General features: G+C 36.5%; 1 long non-coding RNA gene across 1 annotated transcript in view; it reads right to left on the bottom strand.

The window, feature by feature from the left end:
* The window catches only part of LOC133545629 (uncharacterized), a 97,010-nt gene that overhangs the window by 71,691 nt on the left and 4,046 nt on the right, over positions 1 to 21,273 (bottom strand). Inside the window, exons 2-3 of the long non-coding RNA XR_009804888.1 lie at positions 15,706 to 15,788; positions 11,638 to 11,805 (exon numbers count right to left, since the gene is read on the bottom strand). This is a non-coding gene — a long non-coding RNA (uncharacterized LOC133545629). The remainder of the gene's footprint in view (positions 1 to 11,637; positions 11,806 to 15,705; positions 15,789 to 21,273) is intronic.

Genomic DNA, 21,273 nt, shown 5'->3' with positions numbered 1-21,273 from the left:
CTTCTGTTTTGTTTGATCCGCCGTTTTACTGCCTTGTTACAAGGCACTTTTTGGAAACCAATGTATGAAAATAAAATATTTCCATGTAAATAACTCATTTCACAACGTATATATCGGCGGCTTATAGTCCGATGCGGCTTATATATGGAAAAAATATTTTATTCGTGAAGTGAATTATATTTATATAGCGCTTTTCTCTAGTGACTCAAAGCGCTTTTATATAGTGAAATCCAATATCTAGTTTACATTTAAACCAGTGTGGGTGGCAATGGGAGCCGGTGGTAAAGTGTCTTGCCCGAGGACACAACGGCGGTGACTAGGATGGCGGAAGCGGGGATCGAACCTGGAACACTCAAATTGCCGGCACGGCCGCTCCTAAATTTGGTAAACTCACCAAAACGTTACCGTGGAGTTATTGAGTCTGTTTAGCTGATTGGAGAGCTCGCTTGAGCAGCTGGCGGGACTTCTGTTTTGTTTGATCCGCCGTTTTACTACCTTGTTACAAGGCACAGTTTGGAAACTAAGGTATGAAAATAAATATTTCTGTGTAAATAACTCATGTCACAACGTAGATATATATATATATGTGCGACTTATAGTCAGGTGTGGCTTATATATGGAAAAATTATGTTTTTCTTGTCAAATTTAGTGGGTGTGGCTTAAATAAGGGTGCACTCCACAGCCTGGAAATGATGGTGAGTGCTATTAGTGCAGGGGTGTCCAAACTTTTTCCACTGAGGGCCACACTTGGAAAAATTCAAGCATGCGGGGGCCATTTTGATATTTTGTCATTTTCGGACGGCGTGGCGCAGTGGGGAGAGAGGCCGTGCGCAACCCGAACGTCCCTGGTTCAATTCCCACCTAGTACCAACCTCGTCACGTCCGTTGTGTCCTGAGCAAGACACTTCACCCTTGCTCCTGATGGGTGCTGGTTGGCGCCTTGCATGGCAGCTCCCTCCATCAGTGTGTGAATGTGTGTGTGAATGGGTAAATGTGGAAGTAGTGTCAAAGCGCTTTGAGTACCTTGAAGGTAGAAAAGCGCTATACAAGTACAACCCATTTATTTATTTATTTATCATTTATCAGTTATTAAAATGTTAAAAATATGCCCAATTTTTATTGTTATTTTTTATTTAACGCTTACAGTAAATCTTTATATCAACTTTAAAAAAAAAAAAAAAAATGTATGGCTTTTTTGTCAAAAACATCTGTTTTTTTAATAGTAAAACTGAAATATGCAGTATTTAGTAGTTAGAGCCCTAAAAAAATCAGTAATTCAGGACACCATTGATTTGAATTATTTATTATTTTTGAGTAATCAGAGTGAAAAAAGTAAAAAAAATACCACTAAATATATTTGGGAACCAAAAGGTGCCCCACTCAGAAAGTGATACATTTTTATTAGGTTTTTTTTTTAACTTTCAACACTTAAGTTACAAAATCAACGTCAGATATATCTGTCGATTTTACATTTAAACCATCATTTTGTTTGTTTTATCCTATTTTGTCAAAGAAAACTTTGTTGTTATCTGGCAACTGCACGATATGTGCAATATTTACCACGTTAAACATTTTAATGTGAAATTTTTGAACTAATTGAAGCTTTGAAAATAATTCACTACAACATGGATTTTTTTGGTCATTATTTTTTGTTTCCAGCAATGGCAAAAAAATAAAAAATAAATAATTGATTGATTGGAACTTGTAATTAGTAGATTGCACATACAGTACAATTGACCACTAAATGGTAACACCCTAATAAGTTGTTCAACTTGTTTAAGTCAGGGCCCATGTTAATCAATTCATGGTAAAGATGTTTTTTACATAGTAAAATAAAGACAAAAGGGAAAAAAAACAGGCAGCCTTGTGTCAACATTGCAACTTTTTCTCGTTAGATTTCACCTCATTCCAATATTTTGAATGCCCTTTTTTATTTTTGCAATAGCGTTTCCAGAACGTGTGGCGGGCCGCACTCTGGACATCCCTGTATTAGAGGGACCCTTCTAAAAAAAGGCAGTTCCTATCAAGATAGTTCCCGCTTTCTCCAATCCGGAGGATCCTTGAGGTGGGAGCGGGATTAAACCGGAGAGCGCCGGAGGTCCATTAGCTTGAGTGAGGCGACCTCCAGCTTTCCTTTGTTGCAGGCATCCACGCCGGAGACCCCAGCTGGCGCGGTCGCCGGCGTTTTAGATGATGACATTAGAGCCGCCGCTAAAATATGTCAATATCAAGATTAGCTGGCGGATGTTGCAACGTCATGGACGCGGTTAGCACGGGCCCACGCAAAAACCATCGATCGTTTGCCGCTTAAAACCGAGAATGTCGCGGTGAGATCTTTTATCCGGCGTGCTGGCTCAAACATCCGCCCATTAACCGGCGGGAATAAATAATTTCTAATTACCGCCGCCAGAGCGAAGGCGAGGAAGGACGAGCGTGTGTGTGTTAATCAAGCCATGATGAATAGGCCGTGTTGCTGCAAACACGCCTCTTCATGAGTCCCCTGTGCATCCCTCTTTTCTACACTCACACACACACACACACACACACACACACACACACACACACACACACACACACACACACACACACACACACACACTAAACAGCAAATAAAGAGTGGGTGGAGAGCAGAGAATTAATTCTATGAAGTGTACTAGCAGGGAGGTGTTGTATGAATACACACACCTGTGTGTGTGTGTGTGTGTGTGTGTGTGTTCTTGTATTTCCGCCCTCAAAGTATCTTCCATATGAGGGGGAAAAAATGGACTGTCAACATATGAAATAACAAGTGTGTGTGAAAATGTGAAGTGCTCCCCCCTCTGGTCAACATATGAAATAACAAATGTGTGTAAAAATGTGAAGTGCTCCCCCCTCTGGTCAACATATGAAATAACAAATGTGTGTAAAAATGTGAAGTGCTATCCTCTGGTCAACATATGAAATAACAAGTGTGTGTAAAAATATGAAGGGCTCCCCTTTTGGTCAACATATGAAATAACGAGTGAATGTAAGAAATTGAAATTGTGCCCCCTTTGACCAAAATTAATTTAAAAAATAAATATGTATAAAGAGACATACTGTAATAACTTGAAGCGAATAATAAAGATTAAAAGAAACAATAAAAAATACCAAAAATTGGAAAAAAAACAAAACTAAAATATGTCTTTTTCTCACAATGTGTCGACTTTTTTCTTATAAAATTGGGAACATTTTCTCAATATTTCTGTTTCTGTAATATTGCAATATTTTCTTGTAAAATTCTGACTTTTTTATGTAAATTACTTTTTAATGCAAACTGGTGACATTTGTCATATAAAATTCGGACTTTTATCACAAAATTGCCAATGTTTTTGTTGTTCTTGTAAAATACTGATGTTTTTTGAGTAAAATCATGACTTTTGTCATCATCTTGCCAAGTAAAAATCTGATTACTATTATAATATTGCCAACATTTAAAAGTTTTCTTACAAAATTGTGACTTTTGTCGAGTAAAATTATGACTCTTTTCCGAAAATTGCCAAAATGTAAAGCTTTTCTTGTAAAACTGCCACTGTTATTGAGTAAAATTCCAACTTTTATCATAACATTGCACATATATTCAGTTTTTCTTGTGAAATTTTGACTTGCGTTGAGTAAAACGACGACTTTTATTATAACACTGTCAAAATTCTCAGTTATTCTTTTGAAATTGAGACCTTTTTCTTCTGAAATTCCAACTCAGTTTTCACAACAAGCTTTTTTTTAATATTTGTATGGTATGTATATATTATTAATGTTGTAAATACACTTCTTTATATATCTAGAAAGGCTGGTCCTAAAGAGGGAGGCATTTTTCTCAGGTCCCCAGAAGGTACGAACTACACAAATGTGTGTGTCCTAAAGAGGTAGGCATTTTTCTCAGGTCCCCAGAAGGTACGAACTACACAAATGTGTGTGTCCTAAAGAGGTAGGCATTTTTCTCAGGTCCCCAGAAGGTACGAAATGTGTGTGTGTGTGTGTGGGGGGGGGGGATTAACTGACCAACAAGAATATGTAGAAATACACGAGGGTAGAATTGTCATCTCTGCGGCGGCGGCAATGACACATCTTAATCAGCTTAGTTAGCGGCCGGCGGTCTTTAGCTAACGGATTATCAGGCAGATTTGAGTAATAGACTCCTCATTTGGCTTTAATGCGTTTTGCATAGAGAGCAAACTCCCCTCATCACTCTTTAAGATGAATCGGCTACGCCCAGCAACTAGATAAGAAAGGGGGGGTAGAAATAAAAAAAATAAAAAACTTCTAAAGATATTAGTCGGCCAGGAACTGCATTAATCATAACATTTTCTTAATGACGGCGAGATATATGGAACACAAGTACGCTGGTGAAAACAAAGCCTTGGCGGAGGAATGACAATAGTAGAACAGTAACATTCAGTCCCTTCGGGGTTTTGTGGCTATTTTGGGACTGTTGCAACGTAAAATGACGGGATTAGATGTGGCTTTAGAAATTCGCTGCAAAAGTTACAATTGTTTGAGGTGTGTTTTCCCCCCCAATAACGTTAACTCAATATGGGGATTTTACGAATTCGTGGAGAGACCCGGCACCTTTGAAGATGATGTCATGTTACAGGAAGGTTCATTTAAAAAAAATAACGGGGTCAGAATATGGCCACTGGAGTTGGAACAGGATCCATCTCAAAATCTACATTGTCCGTTCTTTGTGAGGTTATTTTAAAGGGCTGTGAATCTTTGGGCTCCAAACGATTTAATTCTTGGGGGTAACGATTCGATTTAAAACAATTTTTGATTCAACATCCCTACTTTTTTTTAAATAAGGCCAGTTCTATGAGTAACTACATTCCTTCATAAAATAGCCAAAACAGCTGAGATACATTTATATCGTACATTAAGGGAAACTTTAAAAAAAAGAAGAAAAACCAACAAAAAAAAAACACATTTTCTCTTTTAAATCAATTAATGGTTACAAATGAGAACCAGGAGTTATTGAGTATACATCGGAGTTCCTAATGACCCTTTTTGTCCCCTTGACTCCCTTTAAGAATGGCCATTTTTTTGGATCTACTGAAAACCTGCTGTTTTATAATCCTTTCTACACAAAATCTCAATTAATCCAAGCATTTCCCTGTTGTTCCTGGGATTAAATGCCTCACCTTTTCTCCTCCAAACATATAACTGGGTATTGTAGCCCAACAGCTCACTTTTTGTTTCAGATCAGACCTTCTGATCAGGTCCCCAGAAGGTACGAAATATGTGTGTGTTTTGTGAAAAAGTGAGCTGTTTGGCCACAATACCGGCAATATGTTTGGAGGAGAAAAGGTGAGGCCTTTAATCCCAGGAACACCATTCCTACCGTCAAGCATGGTAGTGGTAGTATTCTGCTCTGGGCCTGTTTTGCTGCCAATGGAACTGCTGCTTTAGAGAGTAAATGGGACAGTGAAAAAGGAGGATTAACCCCAAATTCTTCGGGACAAGCTAAAATCATCAGCCCGGAAGTTGGGTCTTGGGCGCAGTTGGGACAATGACTCCAAAAGTGGTAAAAGAATGGCTAAATCAGGGCTAGAATGAAGGTTTTAGAATGGCCTTTCCAAAGTCCTGACTTAAAGGTGTGGACAATGCTGAAGAAACAAGTACATGTCAGAACAAAACAAACACCCATCCATCCATCTTCTACCGCTTATTCCCTTTGGGGGTGGCGGGGGGCGCTGGCGCCTATCTCAGCTACAATCGGGCGGAAGGCGGGATACACCCTGGACAAGTCGCCACCTCATTGCAGGGCCAACACAGATAGACAACATTCACACACTGGGGCCAATTTAGTGTTGCCAATCAACCTATCCCCAGGTGCATGTCTTTGGAGGTGAGAGGGGCCTATCCCCAGATGCTTGTCTTTGGAGGTGGGAGGGCCTATGCCCAGGTGCATGTCTTTGGAAGTGGGAGGGGCCTATCCCCAGGTGCATGTCTTTGGAGGTGGGAGGGGCCTATCCCAAGGTGCTTGTCTTTGGAGGTGGGAGGGGCCTATCCCCAGGTGCATGTCTTTGGAGGTGGGAGGGGCCTATCCCAAGGTGCTTGTCTTTGGAGGTGGGAGGGGCCTATCCCCAGATGCTTGTCTTTGGAGGTGGGAGGGGCCTATCCCAAGGTGCTTGTCTTTGGAGGTGGGAGGGGCCTATCCCCAGGTGCTTGTCTTTGGAGGCGGGAGGGGCCTATCCCCAGATGCTTGTCTTTGGAGGTGGGAGGGGCCTATCCCAAGGTGCTTGTCTTTGGAGGTGGGAGGGGCCTATCCCAAGGTGCTTGTCTTTGGAGGTGGGAGGGGCCTATCCCCAGGTGCTTGTCTTTGGAGGTGGGAGGGGCCTATCCCCAGGTGCATGTCTTTGGAGGTGGGAGGGGCCTATCCCCAGGTGCATGTCTTTGGAAGTGGGAGGAAGCCGGAGTACCCGGAGGGAACCCACGCAGTCACGGGGGGAACATGCAAACTCCACACAGAAAGATCCCGAGCCTGGATTTGAACCCAGGACTGCAGGAACTTCGTATTGTGAGGCAGACGCACTAACCCCTCTGCCACCGTGTAGCCCAAAAAACCAACACATTTAGCTGAAAATGTAAAGCAGAAGCGTGTGGATGGCTACCAAAAGCGCCTTATTGCAGGTCAACTTGCCAAGGGACATGTAAGCTGTACGTATACTTTTGACCCAGCTCACATTTTCAGGTAGATCCATAATAACCTGCTCCAATCACCCCAAAAAAAAATTGTAGAAATGATTGGGAAACTCAAGACAGCCATGACATGATATCCTTTACACGTGTACGTAGCGACACCTCTGCCGCAGACATTTTTTTTTGGGGCAAACAAAGGACTAGTTGTGTTTGTGCGACACACACATTTTGTTTGCTACTTTTAATTTGACAGTGCTCTGCCTATAAAACCCACACACACACACACACACACACACACCTCTAATTTGACAGCGCTCTAACAAGAGCCCGCTGCTTGTCAAATGGCAGCAGGGATGCACACGGTGTTGTGTTCAAGGACGCGTGTGAAGACGACGCTCGCCGGCTTTGAATGGGCACACACGCTGAGGGCGGCCGCGCTCTCACACTCCATCTTTCCTCTCTCCCCCCCCCTGCTTCCCCTTCCCTCTCTTTATCTCACATTTCATCACGGCGCTCGCCTCGTTTGGTGCGGCGCCGAGGGCTGAGGGGCTGAGATAGAGACGGCGAGGACGCCCCCCCCCTCACCTCCTCGCCGCCACGCCGCGTTTTCCTCCTCTCTCGCCCGTCTAAAAACACCGGGAGACCCTTTTTGTAAAGTTACTCAAAAGGCAGCCAGTCCTTTACTTTGGTGTGTGTGTGTGTGTGTGTGTGTGTGTGTGTGTGTGTGTGTGTGTGTGCACATGCCTGTACAGTATGTGTCTCTGCGTCCGTGGTCCTGCGGCACAAGGCGAGGGAAGAGCGGAGTAAAGACACACCCGACTGCCCACACGCCGTTTCGGGCTTAAAAAAAGCGATACGAGTAAAACGTCCTATGATGATGTAAAGAAGAAAAATCGTATTTATTTTTTAATACCCATGAAAAAAAGGGTATTTTATACGTCCTTTAATTACCGTGTTTTCCAGGCTATACCACCCACTATATTTTAGAAGTTAAAAAAAAAGTTTTTTTTATATATAAGTCGCAGATGTATACATTATATTTACAATATAAAATCTATTTTTTTTAAACCCATTAAAAAAGGGTATTTTATACAACCTTTAATTACTGTATTTTCCAGGCTATAGCACCCACAAAATTTTAGAACTAAAAAAAAAAAAAGAAGTTTTCCGTATGTTAGTCGCACTGGACTATGAGTTGCAGATATATACATTATATTTAGAATATAAAATCTTTTTTTTACGTCCTTTAAATACCGTGTTTTACAAGCTATACCACCGACTATATTTTTTAACTAAAAAGAAAAGTTTTTCCATATATACGTCGCTTATATATATATCCATCCATCCATCCATCAATTTTCTACCGCTTATTCCCTATCGGGGTCGCGGGGGGCACTGGCGCCTATCTCAGCTACAATCGGGCGGAAGGCGGGGTATACCCTTGACAAGTCGCCACCACATCGCAGGGCCAACACAGAAAGACAGACAACTTTCACACTCACATTCACACACTAGGGCCAATTTAGAGTTGCCAATCAACCTACATTATATTTAAAATATAAAATCAAACTTTATTTAATACCCATGATTACTCGCAGGCTATAACCCACTAAATTTTAGAACTAAAAAAAAAAAGTTTTGCCATATATAAGCCGCACTGGACTATAAGTCACAGATATATACATTATTTTTAGAATATAAAATCTAATTTTGTTTTAATACCCATAATAAAAATGGCATTTTATACGTCCTTTAATTACCATATTTTCCAGGCTATACCACCCACTAAATTTTAGAACTAAAGAAAAAAAGTTGTTCATATATAAGTCGCACTGGACTATAAGTCGCAGAAGTATACATTATATTTAGAATATACTTTTTTTTTTTTAATACCCACGATAAAAAGGGCATTTTATACGTCCTTTAATTACCATATTTTCCAGGCTATACCACCCACTAAATTTTAGAACTAAAAAAAAAAGTTGTTCCATATATAAGCCGCACTGGACTATAAGTCGCAGATATATATATTATATTTAGAATATAAAATCTTTTGGTTTTTTTAATACCCATGATAAAAAAGGGCATTTTATAAGTCCTTTAGTTACCGAGTTTTCCAGGCTATACCACCCACTAAATTTTAGGACAAAAAAAAAGAAAGGTTTTCCATATATAAGTCGCACTAGACTATAAGTAGCAGATATATACATTATATTTACAATATAAAATCTAATTTTTTTTAATACCCATGAAAAAAGGGTATTTTATACATCCTTTAATTACCATATTTTCCAGGCTATACCACCCACTAAATTTTAGAAAAAAAAAAAAAAAGTTGTTCCATATATAAGCCGCACTGGACTATAAGTCGCAGATATATACATTATATGGAGAATATAAAATCTAAATTTGTTTTAATACCCATGAAAAAAGGGCATCTTATACGTCCTTTAGTTACCATATTTTACAGGCTATACCACGCAATAAATGTTAGGACAAAAAAAAATGTTTTTCCATGTATAAGTCGCACTGGACTATAAGTCACAGATGTATACATTATATTTAAAATATAAAATATTTTTTTTCTTTTAATACCCATGAAAAAAAGGGTTTTTCATACATCCATTAGTTACCATATTTTCCAGGCTATACCACCCACTTAATATTTAACTAAAAAAAAAAAGTTTTTTCATATATAAGTCACAGATATATACTGTACATTATATGTAGAATATAAAATCTAATTTTGTTTTAATACCCATGAAAAAAGGGTATTTTCTACGTCCTTTAATTATCGTGTTTTCCAGACTACATCACCCACAAAATGTATAATAAAAAAAAGTTTTTTCATATATAGGTTGCAGATATATATAGTTTATTTACAATGTAAAATCAAATTTTGTTTTAATACCCATGAAAAAAGGGTATTTTATACGTCCTTTAATTACCGTGTTTTCCAGGCTATACCACCCACTAAATTTTTAGAAGTAAAAAAAATAAATAAAAAATTTTCGTTATATAAGTCGCACTGAACTATAAGTCGCATATATATATATATACACACATTATATTTAGAATATAAAATAAAAAAATATTTTAATACCCATGAAAAATGGGTATTATATACATTCTTTAATTACCGTGTTTTCTTGGCTATACCACCCACTAAATTTTAGAACCCAAAAAACAAACAAAAAAAAGTTTTTCCATATATAAGTTGCACTGGACTATAAGTTGCAGATATATACATTATATGGAGAATATAAAATCCAATTTTGTTTTAATACCCATGAAAAAAAGGGCATCTTATACGTGCTTTAGTTACCGTATTTTACAGGCTATACCACCCAATAAATGTTAGGACAAAAAAAAAAAAACGTTTTTTTTCCATCTATAAGTGGCACTGGACTATAAGTCGCAGATATATACATTATATGTAGAATATAAAATATAATTTTGTTTTAATACCCATGAAAAATGGGTACTATACCACCCACTATATTTTAGAACCAAAAAAAAAAAGTTTTTCCATGTATAAGTCGTACTCGACTATAAGTCACAGATATATACATTATAATTAAAATATAAAATCTTTTTTTCTTTTAATACCCATAATAAAAAGGGCATTTTTACGTCCTTTAATTACCATATTTTCCAGGCTATACCACCCACTAAAGTTTAGAACTAATAAAAAAAAGTGTTTCCATATATAAGTCGCACTGGACTATAAGTCGCGGATATATACATTATATTTACAATATAAAATAAAAAAAAATTTTAATACCCATGAAAAAAAGGGTATTTTATACGTCCTTTAGTTACCATATTTTCCAGGCTATACCACCCACTACATTTTAGAACTAAAGAAAAAAAGTTGTTCATATATAAGCCGCACTGGACTATAAGTCGCAGATATATACATTATATTTAATATATAAAATCTTTTTTTTTTTTAATACCCATGATAAAAAGGGCATTTTATACGTCCTTTAGTTACCGTGTTTTCCAGGCTATACCACCAACTAAATTGTAGGACAAAAAAAAATGGTTTTCCATATATAAATCGCACTGGACTATAAGTCACAGATATATACATTACATTTAAAATACAAAATCTTTTTTTTTTTAATACCCATGAAAAAAGGGTATTTTATACGTCCTTTAATTACCATATTTTCCAGGCTATACCACCCACTAAATTTTAGGAAGAAAAAAAAACACTTTTTTTTCATATATAAGTGGCACTGGACTATAAGTTGCAGATATATACATTATATGTAGAATAAAAAATCTAATTTTGTTTTAATACCCATGAAAAAAGGGTATTTTATACATTCTTTAATTACCATTTTTTTCCGGGCTATACCACCCACTAAATTTTATGGAAAAAAAAAAGGTTTTTCCATATATAAGCTGCACTGGAATATAAGTCCCATATATATACACATTGTGAAATTAGTCATTTTGTAATTGTTTATTCAAATACCTTAATTGTTTCTACGAGGTAGTAAAACGGCCGATCAAACAAAACAGAAGTCATGGTCATGGACCAAACTATCAGATTGTGTTTTAATACCATGAACATTTTTTGTTTTATGCATGTTTTAATCACCATATTTTCCAGGCTTTACCACCCACTAAATTTTAGAACTAAACAAAAAGTTTTCCATATACAAGCCGCACTGGACTATAAGTCGCAGATATATACATCGTGAAATTAGTCATAAATGCAGAAATATTTAGTAAATATGTATATTTACATACTCTGATTTTTTTCCACAAGGTAGTAAAACGGCTGATCTAGCAAAACAGAAGTCATGGTCATGGACCCGCTAGCTGCTAAACAGACTCAATGACCACGGTGACGTTTTGGTGAATTTGGTCATTCATACAGAAATATCTTGTTGAAGAGGTTCATTTAGCCTACTGATGTGTATTAATAAATGCTTGAGTTATACAGGCTAGTAAGGTAAAGTTTTGTACCTGACAAGTTTCGGCTACCTTGCTTCCGCAGCCTTCATCTGTGACGTGGTGGTATGGCGGTGTCCCCTGGTAAGGTACCCCCTGTCGCCTGAATGTCTACCAAGCGGCCGGGGTCGGGTGTGCGGGACTTTGTGCCAGGTGTGTGATACTTGGTATGCTTCTTCGTCCCTGTTGACAGAAGATTTCGTAAATGGTTATTTACATACCTTAATTCTTTCCAAATGGTGTCTGTAACAGGGCAGTAAAACGGATGATCTAACAAAACAGAAGTCATGGTCCCAACAGATTCTTTTTTAATACCTATGAACATTTATTTTATTGTATACGTCCTTTAATTACCATATTTTCCAGGCTAAAAAAAAGGGTATTTTATACATGGTTTAATGACCGTATTTTTCTAGGCTATGTAAATTAAATTTTAGAACTAAAAAAATATTTTTCCATCTATAAGTCACAGATATATAGGACTTATATATGGGAAACATAACAGTTATTTTGATTTCAACATGTATTAAATGAAAATGTGTGGAAAACTGGAACATAAAAGTACTAAAATAAAGGAGCTGGTAGGATCTCTCATTAAGGTGGCTCACTTTATTTAATTTACGATGAATAATTCGATTATTGATGTTTACCAATCCAATCCAATCCACTTTATTTATATAGCACATTTAAACAACAATAACGTTTCCAAAGTGCTGCACAGCCATGTTAAAAACAATTGTAAAAAAAAATAAAAAACATAAAAAATAAATAAAATAAAATAAAAAAAGTATATATATATATATATATATATATATATATATATATATATATATATTATGCTCCACCAATGACTGAATAAAAACAAAAAATAAACACATATAAAACCAATAAAAACAATATTAAAAAAAATATGATTAAAAACTATTTTAAAGGGTAAAATTAATGAAAACAGTAAAATAGAAAACAAAGTGTATAAAAAACACAGAGGACAACAGAGAACCGAGGACCACACAACTCACGTAGTGTTAAAAGCCAAAGAATAAAAAGTGGGTCTTAAGACGAGACTTAAAAGAGTCCACTGTGGAAGCAGTTTGAAAATGGAGGGGCAGAGTGTTCCAGAGCTTAGGGCCTGTCTCCCCTGGTCTTAAGTCTGGTCTTGGGCACCACGAGCTGGAACTGGCTCTCGGACCTCTATTTAATAATTGCGATGCATCTAAAAGTCGATTATATCGGGCACCTCTCCTCACCATCAGAATTTTTACCGCGGCGAGCTTCAATACATTTTATCTCACATCCCTAAAATAAACATTCAACTTAAAACCGAACACAATGTGCCTTTTTTTTAATGACAAAAACATAACTTACTTTAATGTATGGACTTTTCTTAAATGGGCTGAATTGATCGTACTTTCTGGGGACACGTTTTGGAGATGACGATGTTATCTGTCAAAGCGTGTGAGACTCTCACATCGAAATGTCAATCTTTGTTCAAATTCATTACAAAAAAAAAAACGGACGGAAAAAAAGCTCGCTTTTTGTCCGTCTGATCTTGTTTGATGCTGTGTGTGTGTGTGTGTGTGTGTGTGTGTGTGTGTGTGTGTGTGTGTGTGTGTGTGTGTCTACCCTTCTTGAGATGTGAAGAAGGAAAAGTATCTTCCACATGAGGAGGTGTGAACAAGTGATGACATAAATCCTGCTCCCAATAACATTGCATCTAACAGAGACCCTAATGCTGAAGTCCGTGAACATTGCTCCAAAGTCAGGATTTGTGATTTTGATATAATGTGCGTACAAAAGTAAAGATTGACAGGTGCAAAGACAGCAATATGTGATAAAACAAGCTAAATAAAGAAGGACTTCCCTATTCATCCCCGCCTGGTGAACGGCTGATTTGACCACTTCCTGTGCGGACGTAAAACAAGCCCTATGTGAGCATAGGATGAAGACGTACACTACTACGCTACTAAGACTATAGTGGACATTAACAGTTAGCTTCTACAGCTGGGTTAACCCAAAGTGCGGCACAGGGGCCATCTGTGGTCCCGGACTCCTTCGTCATCGGCCTTAAGCATGTTACAAAAAAACTAAAAAATGTAGAATATCTAAATTTGCACCCTCTGGTGGTGAAATCTATCAAAATGAGGGTGGTCCCAAAAAGGACAGATTATTAAAATTGACTGTGTGTCGCTTTAAAAAGTGCTCCCCCGCTGGTCAACATATGAAATAACAAGTGTGTGTAAGAAATTGAAATGCTCCCCCTTTGGCCAAAATTAATAAAAAATAAATATGTATATAGAGACATACTATAATAACTTGATGTAAATAATGAATATTAAAAACCAATTACAAACAAAAAAATTTTTAAAAATCAGCTTTTTTCTCACAATTTGTTGACTTTTTTTTTTATATAATCAGGAACAATTTCAGTTTTTTTTTCTGTTTCTGTAATATCGCAATATTTTCTCGTAAAATTATTACTTTTTAATGCAAAATGGTGACATATGTCATATAAAATTCTGACTTTTATCACAATATTGCCGATTTCTCTTGTTGTTCTTCTCTGGCCAACATATGAAATAACAAGTGTGTGTAAGAAATTTAAGTGCGCCCGCTTTGGCCGAAATTAATTAAATAAAATAAAATAAATATGTATATAGAGATATACTGAAATAACTTGATGTAAATAATGAATATTAAACACCAATTACGAAAAAAACATTTTTAAAAATTTGCCTTTTTCGCACAATGTGTTGACTTTTTTCCATAAAATTGCGAACAATTTCTCATGTTTTTTCTGTTTTTGTAATATTGCAATATTTTCTCGTAAAAATATTACTTTTTAATGCAAAATGGTGGCATTTGTCATATAAAATTATGACTTTTATCACGATATTGCCAATTTTTTTGTTGTTCTTCTCTGGCCAACATATGAAATAACAAGCCTGTGTAAGAAATTAAAATGTGCCCCCTCTGGCCAAAATTATTATTTTTTAAATAAATAAATATGTATATAGAGACATACTGTAACAAGTTGATGTAAACAATGAAGATTAAAAACCAATTACAAACAAAAAATAAAAAAAGCAGTCTTTCTCACAATGTGTTGACTTTTCTTATAAAATTGGGAACAAGTTCTCATATTTCTGTTTCTGTAATATTGCAATATTTTCTCGTAAAATTATTACTTTTTAATGCAAAATGGTGACATTTGTCATATAAAATTCTGACTTTTATCACAATATTGCCGATTTCTCTTGTTGTTCTTCTCTGGCCAACATATGAAATAACAAGTGTGTGTAAGAAATTTAAGTGCGCCCGCTTTGGCCGAAATTAATTAAATAAAATAAAATAAATATGTATATAGAGATATACTGAAATAACTTGATGTAAATAATGAATATTAAACACCAATTACAAAAAAAACATTTTTAAAAATTTGCCTTTTTCGCACAATGTGTTGACTTTTTTCCATAAAATTGCGAACAATTTCTCATGTTTTTTCTGTTTTTGTAATATTGCAATATTTTCTCGTAAAATTATTACTTTTTAATGCAAAATGGTGGCATTTGTCATATAAAATTATGACTTTTATCACGATATTGCCAATTTTTTTGTTGTTCTTCTCTGGCCAACATATGAAATAACAAGACTGTGTAAGAAATTTAAAATGTGCCCCCTCTGGCCAAAATTATTATTTTTTTAAATAAATAAATATGTATATAGAGACATACTGTAATAAGTTGATGTAAACAATGAAGATTAAAAACCAATTACAAACAAAAAATAAAAAAAGCAGTCTTTTTCTCACAATGTGTTGACTTTTCTTATAAAATTGGGAACAAGTTCTCATATTTCTGTTTCTGTAATATTGCAATATTTTCTCATAAAATTATTACTTTTTAATGCATAATGGTGACATTTGTCATATAAAATTCTGACTTTTATCACAATATTGCAGATTTTTTTGGTGTTCTTCTCTGGCCAATATATGAAATAACAAGTGTGTGTAAGAAATTAAAATGCGCCCCCTCTGGCCAAAATTGATTAAAAAAAATAAAATAAAACATGTATATAGAGACATACCGTAATAACTTGAAGTAAATAATGCATCCATCCATCCATTTTCTACCGCTTGTCCCTTATGAGGTCATGGGGGGTGCTGTAACCTATAGATTAAAAACCAATTAGAAACAAACGAAAAAAACCTAATAAAAATGTAACTAAAAGCAGTCTATTTCTCACAATGTGTCGACTTTTTTTTTATAAAATTGGCAACAATTTCTCATATTCTTTCTGTTTCTGTAATATTGCAACATTTTCTCAAAAAATTATTACTTTTTTAATGTAAAATTATTACTTTTTAATGCAAAATTTGTTGTTCTTGTAAAATAGTGACATTTTTTTGAGCAAAATGATAACTTTTGACATCATTTTGCCAAGTAAAATTCCGATTATTATTATAATATTGCCAAAATCTTTAAGTTTTCTTATGAAATTTTTACTTTTTTCGAGTCAAATGATGACTCTTTTCATAAAATTGCCTAAATGTTAAGCTTTTCTTGTAAAACTGTGACTGTTATTGAGGGAAATTCCAACTTTTTTTATACTGTTGCATAAATGTTCAGTTTTTCTTGTAAAAATTGACTTGCGCTGAGTAAAAGGACGACTTTTATTATAAAACTGTCAAAATTCTACGTTTTGCTTGTGCAATTCCAAATTATTTTTCACAATTAGCTTGTTTTATATGTGCATAGTATGTATATATTATTCATGTTGTAAATACACTTCTTTATATATCTAGAAAGGCTGGTCCTAAATAGGTAGGCATTTTTTCTCAGGTCCCCAGAAGGTACGAACTCAACGAGTGTGTGTGTGTGTGTGTGTGTGTGTGTGTGTGTGTGTGTGTGTGTGTGTGTGTGTCTGTTTGTGTGTGTGTGTGTGACTGTCAGATAAGATCGTCCCGTCCAACGATCTAGAAAGGGTTCACAGAGCAGCGTCTCAAATGTCACAGCGTGCATAAATACAAACATTCGCCTGAAAACGGCAGAGATGACATCTTCCCAAGATCTTGAGGTTTGTTCAGCCAGGCTAATTGCCACCAGAAGAGGCACACACACAGAGCACTTACAAGCAGACACAGTGTGTAGACAGAAAAGGGAGAACAGAAGCATTTTGGCTTTAAAAGTCAAGATAAAGGTGAAGTTGTAAGACTGAAACACCCTCAGGAAGAGCGGTTTTAAGACATGGCTAGCTAGCTAGCTAGCGGCTAACATCCATCCAGTGTTTTAACTACTTCTAAATCACTGAACCCCGTCTCTGTGGCGACAAATAAAGTGAGTCTCTTACAAGTAGCAATATTACTAGAGGACAAGGAATAGCTAAACATGTTTCACTACAGATCGTAGGAGGATACAATAGCTCACCGGCGTCACAATGTAAACAAACGCCATGGTTGGATCTACACCTGGCATCCACTGTAGTGTGGTACCGTTGTAGTTGGTTCATTCGAGTCGAAGTGGCGGGCAAATCATTTCCCCGCAAGGACAGCTAATCTAGTTTCCGGGGTCAGCCGACCTTGTCTCGCAAGATGTAGTTTCTCTTTAAATATCCTTCCTGAAAATGTACTCGCAAAAATATATTTGCCACCTCATCCACGTTTTGCTCTGCTTCTTTGATGGTTAAAAAAAAGATAAGACCGCTGATTTCTCCGCTGGCCGGGTATGGTTCCGATGCCACTTTCTGCTTTTGTAAATCACAAGTTGTGATCGGATGCTCGGGAGTCACGTTCAACATAAGGTTGCCTAGACGGGCTACTGTCAACGACTTGTGATCTGATCGGCTATCGCAACGGTCTGTTGACTGAATGTCCTCCGTTCGTTGAACTGCACAGTTGGTTCAGAAGGCCTCCGGCAGAATTGACACAGCGCTGGCAACAAGCTAATACCGCTCGTACTCGGTTGATTTGAGTGGAAGTGGCGGGCAAACCATTTCACCGCCAGGACAGCTTAACTAGTTTCCCGAGGTCGGCCGACATCATCTCACAAGATCTAGTTTCTCATTAAATATCCTTCTTGAAAATGCCCTTGCAAATATATATCTGCTCTGCTTCTTTGTCGGTTAAAAAATTGAGGACCGCTGATTTCTTCGCTGGCCGGGTATAACCCCGGTGCCACTTTCAGCTTTCATAAAAGCTCTAACGCAAAAACAAGCAACACTGGAGCCTAATATGACATGAAGAGAATATGATGAATATTTTTATATCTTTATAGAAAGTGAATTAAAAATAAAACAAAACTTGTATTAATTTAAGATCGTGATTTATGTGCCCTGACGGCCCACCACTGCACTTAATACTATTCATCTTTGGAAACACACACTCCGCCTCCTGTCGGAGTGTGCAGCGTCCTCTAAAAGTATGGATCTTGACCGCGGACATTTTCTGCAGAAGAAGAGGGAGAGGCCAAAGAGAAAGCGCTGACCCCTCTTCGCTGCAATTTTCCCCTCATCAACTTGTGCAGACTTCATTAACTTTGTGGGCTAATTTGCTCAGTCGGCCCCAATTTGCCGCCCTCGGCTCTTTTCGGGGCTCCTGGTCTAAAAAAGACCTCTGATTTGATTCATTTGCCTGAACCGATATATATAATTGTTATATATTTTACATTTAAAGAGCTAAATGTGGGAATGTACTGCTTGTTAGCTATTGAGTAAAAAAATAATAATAATAATAAATAAAAATGGTTTTAAGTGTGAGCCAATGCTGCCCTCCTCAGGAGGCCTGGTGGTACTGCAGGGAGGCTGCACAGAAACCACTTTCTATAAACTGTTTTCAAATCATTTTCTCCGTTCTAGTGGGGTCGTCTCGGTACCGGTACCAAAATGTGTTTCGATACGTTTCTAAATAAAATGTCATTATTGTGTTTTAATGGAACAAAAAATCTTAGGGTACATGAAACATGTTTATTATTGTAATTTAGTCATTAAATAAAATGTTGAACATACTGGACAACTTGTCTTTTAGTAGTAAGTAAACAAACAAAGACTAGTCTGCTTACGTATGCAGTAACATATTGTGTCATTTATACACCTATGATTTTGTCTACATTATGAGGGACAAACTATAAAAAAACTGGATTATTAATCCACGTGTTCATTTACTGTTAATATCTGCTTATTTTCTGTTTCAACATGTTCTATCTACACTTTTGTTAAAATGTAAAAATTACTTATTCTTCTCTTCTTTGATACTTGACATTAGTTTTGGATGATACCACACATTTAGGTATCAATCCGATACCAAGTAGTTACAGGAGTATGCAATAAAATATAACAACTAATAACCAATATGGTTAAGAAATACTGATGTAAAGGGTAGGTGTCGCGCTGTTTTCTGTTTTAACATGTTCTATCTACACTTCTGTTAAAATGTAAAAATCACTTATTCTTCTCTTCTTTGATACTTGACATTAGTTTTGGATGATACCGCACATTTAGGTATGGATCCGATACCAAGTAGTTACAGGAGTATGCAATAAAATATAACAACTAATAACCAATATGGTTAAGAAATACTGATGTAAAGGGTAGGTGTCGCGCTGTTTTCTGTTTTAACATGTTCTATCTACACTTCTGTTAAAATGTAAAAATCACTTATTCTTCTCTTCTTTGATACTTGACATTAGTTTTGGATGATACCGCACATTTAGGTATCAATCCGATACCAAGTAGTTACAGGAGTATGCAATAAAATATAACAACTAATAACCAATAAGGTTAAGAAATGCTGATGTAAAGGGTAGGTGTCGCGCTGTTTTCTGTTTTAACATGTTCTATCTACGCTTCTTTTAAAATGTAATAATCACTTATTCTTCCCTTCTTTGATACTTGACATTAGTTTTGGATGATACCACACATTTAGGTATCGATCCGATACCAAGTAGTTACAGGAGTGTGCAATAAAATATAACAACTAATAACCAATATGGTTAAGAAATACTGATGTAAAGGGCAGGTGTCGCGCTGTTTTCTGTTTTAACATGTTCTATCTACACTTCTTTTAAAATGTAATAATCACTTATTCTTCCCTTCTTTGATACTTGACATTAGTTTTGGATGATACAACACATTTAGGTATCAATCTGATACCAAGTAGTTACAGGATCATACAATAAAATATAACAACTAATAACCAATATGGTTAAGAAATACTGATGTAAAGGGTAGGTGTCGCGCTGTTTTCTGTTTTAACATGTTCTATCTACACTTCTGTTAAAATGTAATAATCACTTATTCTTCTCTTCTTTGATACTTGACATTAGTTTTGGATGATACCACACATTTAGGTATCGATCCGATACCAAGTAGTTACAGGAGTATGCAATAAAATATAACAACTAATAACCAATATGGTTAAGAAATACTGATGTAAAGGGTAGGTGTCGCGCTGTTTTCTGTTTTAACATGTTCTATCTACACTTCTGTTAAAATGTAATAATCACTTATTTTTCTCTTTTTTGATACTTGACATTAGTTTTGAATGATACCGCACATTTAGGTATGGATCCGATACAGAGTAGTTACAGCATGTGTCCAGGGACAAATTTACTGACTTTATAAACATAGTATGAATTTTTTTAAAAAGGAAAAAAGATTGTGACGATAAAAAATACCGATGTAATCATAGTAGTATCGACTAGATACGCTCTTGAACTAGGTATCATTGCAGTGGATGTCAGGTGTGTTTACATTGTGATGCCGGTGAGCTATTGTATCCTCCTACGGTGTGTAGTTTTTTATCGTAACCGCCAGAAAAGTCACCTGACACAGACTTCCGTTCTCACAACCACCACTTACACATGTTTCTGGCTACGATACAAAATAACGTATTGAACGTTGAACTTTAGGTACGCAACTATCAAATATGTAGTCAGATCTGAGTTTCTGACCTGGACTTTCTCACTCCAGATAGGGGATGCAAATCTAGCCTGGGGAGGTACAGTATTTCCTTCCGGCCCGTGGAACCATTTCTAAATCCGGCCCACATGGTGAACTTCAACAAAGATAAAGTCCAAAGCTTAACTAGACTAAAATCGTCTTCATTTGTACAGGTATAAACCTTGTGTACAATCCTTAAAACCAAAAGACACTGTAGTATTAAAAGGAAGCATTTCACCGAACATTCTTAATAACACCGCATTATCACCAAAAGTAGCAATAATTTAACTGTACTCAACTGGACTTTTTTCTTAAAAACATCGCGTAATGATGACGTGTACGTGTGACGTCACGGGCTGTTAGGAATATGAGCGCTGCACACACACACAGCTAAAAGTCGTCTGCTTCAACGGCATAATTACACAGTATTTTGGACATCCGTGTTGCTGAATCTTTTGCAATTTGTTCAATTAATATTGGAGAAGTCAAAGTAGAAAGACGGAGTTGGGAAGCTTTAGCCTTTAGCCACACAAACACACGGTGATTCCTTGTTTGAAATTCACGGAGGTGGAACTTTAGTATGGATCACAGCGGACATGGATCCCGACTAATGTCAACCAGCAGGTTTCGGTGAGAAAATTGTGGTTAAAAAGTCGCCTCTTGCTAAATATCAGCTGAGCTTGTGCCGTCCATAAAGCTGCCGTCGACTTCCCCGAGACA

The sequence above is a fragment of the Nerophis ophidion genome, linkage group LG28 (genome assembly GCF_033978795.1).
Source record: "Nerophis ophidion isolate RoL-2023_Sa linkage group LG28, RoL_Noph_v1.0, whole genome shotgun sequence".
Taxonomy (NCBI): Eukaryota; Metazoa; Chordata; class Actinopteri; order Syngnathiformes; family Syngnathidae; genus Nerophis; species Nerophis ophidion.
The sequence above is the reverse complement of the archived record's forward strand: the minus strand, read 5'-3'. Positions and strand labels throughout refer to the sequence as shown.